The sequence below is a fragment of the Monodon monoceros genome, unplaced genomic scaffold (assembly GCF_005190385.1).
Source record: "Monodon monoceros isolate NGI ecotype Baffin Bay Population unplaced genomic scaffold, NGI_Narwhal_1 Super_Scaffold_22, whole genome shotgun sequence".
In the NCBI taxonomy this organism is placed as follows: Eukaryota; Metazoa; Chordata; class Mammalia; order Artiodactyla; family Monodontidae; genus Monodon; species Monodon monoceros.
Window position 1 is genome coordinate 82,176,671 of NW_021703779.1, and position 3,201 is coordinate 82,179,871.

The 3,201-nt window shown below is 41.2% G+C and overlaps 1 pseudogene; it reads right to left on the minus strand.

The window, feature by feature from the left end:
- Positions 1-653: 653 nt before the first annotated feature.
- Positions 654-2,818, minus strand: LOC114905844 (annotated as a pseudogene).
- Positions 2,819-3,201: the final 383 nt, after the last annotated feature.

Sequence of the window (3,201 nt, forward strand, 5' to 3'; positions counted from 1 at the left end):
GCTGCTTTTTATGGTGAAGTACAATCTCTCCCCTCTGGAAAAACCAGTCATTCCACTCAACACCACGTGAAATACCAAAAACCAAATTGTAGCATTCCTTGGGAAGAAATAACTTCCATTTCTTCTCCTTCTCTTTTCCCTTCCCCTTTCCCCTCCTTTTTCCCCCTTCCTCCTCCTCCCCCTCCTCCAATTAAGTAAACCCATTATGTTTCTCTTATCCAAAATGGCTCCTGGAGTAGACATTAGAATGGTTTTCTCTGAAGTCAGTGTTTACATAGCTAACCAACAGTCCTGCTGCTAATAGCTGCTCCTCCTGTGGTAGGATTTTCAGTGTGGTGTGTTTTCAGCATCTGTGCACACCCTTACTTCTAGGTTTTTCAAAAGACTGCAGATTTCTAGTGATGGTCTTGGGTTTCATCCCAATGGCTACAGATCGACCTTGATTCTTCAGTTATTCAGTTTCCTCAGTTATTTTGCTGTCCATCGAACAGGGTTTTGTTTTGCTAGATTTGAATCTCTGTTCCTTAGTTAACACTTTAAGAATCATCAGCCAACTTCTACTAATTTCAGTACCTTCTTCCCAAATGTCGTAAATAAGTTCCTTATTGGCTCAGCAGCACCAGTACCTAAAACTCTTTGGATGATTCTCAAGTCTAGCATTGTGGACAAAGAAAGATAAACTCTACTCTTGGTTGCATCAGCAGTACATCTGAGTATGCATCACCCTTAGATCCTTGTTCCTTTGATCCTTGACAACAACAGAATAGGCTTCCAAGCAGTCTTCCCTTAACTCATTCAGATAATCCACAATGTCACACTTTGATTTATTCACCTAAGATTGGTAGGTTTGCAGAAGTGTGCTCAATACTACCTCTAGGTATTTGTTAAACTCTCCACCAATAACAAAGGCAATATCACTAAACACTTACAGAATCTGCAGCTTCACAGACCTACGGCCATTCCCATTTCCCAAGTTCTCCATCAACAAACAGTAAGATACTGGATTTCAAGGTGTGACATAAGTCTTCCACGTATCTTACAGTCTCCAATAAAACCTTGCACTCAGTATAAGTTTTCAGTAAAATACCCATACTCAGGAGAACTTAGAGGCCTCTATATACTTTAGGAATTTAGCAACCAACATTTCCTCTGATGTGCTAACTGCTATCGGATCACCCTCTTGCATCCCCCATATCCAACTCTGCTTTGGAAAATCCTTAACAGGGAGACCCTCATCTCATCTTGATGCTGCAGTTTTTAGAGAACATTTTGAAGAATTATGTGGAGTAAAGACTGAAGGTCATTGAATTGGATCTTATCAGAAGTGCTTTTATATGTGACTGTATCTCTATTGATACACTTTTTGCAGTTAGAGTTGCCAGCATCAATTTTTGAACTGAATAGTACTTGGTACTATTTTTCACAATTTTCATCAAAGCTTCATATGAAGCACTTCTCAGGTTATTCTGGTGGCCATCAGGTCTGTCTGTGATCACTAGGAGATTCTGAAATATGAGGATAAGCAGTAAGTAGCTGTTTCTTCCTGATCATCACTTACCAACTTTCATAAACAGCTTCAACTAGATTGGAAAAAAACTCAGCACACATTTGATGCCATTCTGGGTTCAGTACTCAGGCTTTCTCTCAGACATTGTAACAAGGGAACCGAGCAAACATCACTTATGGCAGCTTCATGTAGCAACTTGCAAAATTTGCCCCCAGTCTGTGTACTTATATACCAAACAATTTACACAGGGGTCTTCAATTAATTATATTAAGCTAGGCATTGCCTGTATGACTAGGATTTTGAGCTTATTGGATTTCTCTTCTTCCAAGATACAGGCAAAAGTCATCACAAGGGTGTCAGGGTTCTAAGAACTAATCAGGGTTCTTGATCTGTTCTTTACAAGAGGGAAGGACAGGTGGGACAATGTCATCTTCACATCAGGTGGCCAGGAGAATCATCATTTTCATCATCTTTTGTTAGTGTCTGTGTGAGAATTGGAACCTCAATTGTAGTGTTTCCTTGGCATAGATCTTGCTGTGTGCTCTGGGACATTCTTTGTTCTGCTGTCTCTTTAGCTTCAATGACCAAATCTATTTTGTCATCACAGACATTGGACCAGAACTTTATTCCTTATGGGGCCATTTCATCAAAGTCACTGTGTTGCTTCAACTGTGATCACAAAAAGAGCAGGGCTCATGTGTGTCTCCACGTATTGATAGTACAGGGACATTTTCTTCACCAGATTCTATAATGTAGTCACTAATACCTTATTATCTTGACAACAGGCTGCTTCATAGACTATCTGGAAAAGAAATTGTCTTTCAGATTCTTTGTCAAAGCTTGCTTTGATGAACTCCAGTACTCCAGGTGTGCCTTAGTAGCCACTAACTTCACATTATTATTAGGATATTCTTTCCACTTTCCCAGGATTATGGCAGTCAGAATCTCATTGGATGGAACTTGTAGCTGCTCTGTTTGAATATCTTGGCAGATGTAACAAATTGCATCCAATGTCGACTCTTTCATGTGCTCTGTGCTGTTGGAGTTTGTGACATTGTCTACCAGCTGAAGAAGGAATCCTGATCACTGGTTTACTGGACTTTCTATACAAACGATTTCAGCCATCGTTGTGAGGAAGAACTAAGCTAGTAGGTTTCTGCAACTAAAGTCTGCAAAATAATTCTTGGCTTCTTGGTCAAACATTAACATCAATGGGAAGCCATTCTGCTGCTGTTGTGCCTTGATGTTTGGATCCTCAGAAGACAAAGAGTTCTTGATCAGTAGACCAGCTGAAACCCTGCCAATCTGGCTGTTTCCTGAATTTCTGGTGCTCTGGACAGTTCCAGAAGGACCTTTGGCAAGTTTCACCACTGCACACTCCAGGAACTTCTACATAGTTTCTAGTTCAAGCAGAGGTAGAGACGCAGTTATCTCAATGCTTCAATCAGCTCCAAAGTAAAGGTGATGGCAGTTGCTTTTCTTCAGGTGATGCTTGCTTCTCAGGTGACAGCTCTGACTAGAGATAGGGGTTGGGAGTTGCATGGCACTGGAGGGTTTGAAGGGGGTCAGAGTCACCACAAGTTCGTTCATCTGTTCCTTCCTTATAATGCTCCATCATCTTTTCCTTCCCACTCCCTCCCTCCCACTTTCCTTCTTTGCTGTTAGCAATGGCAGCTGCTCCTCTGGTGGAGGTG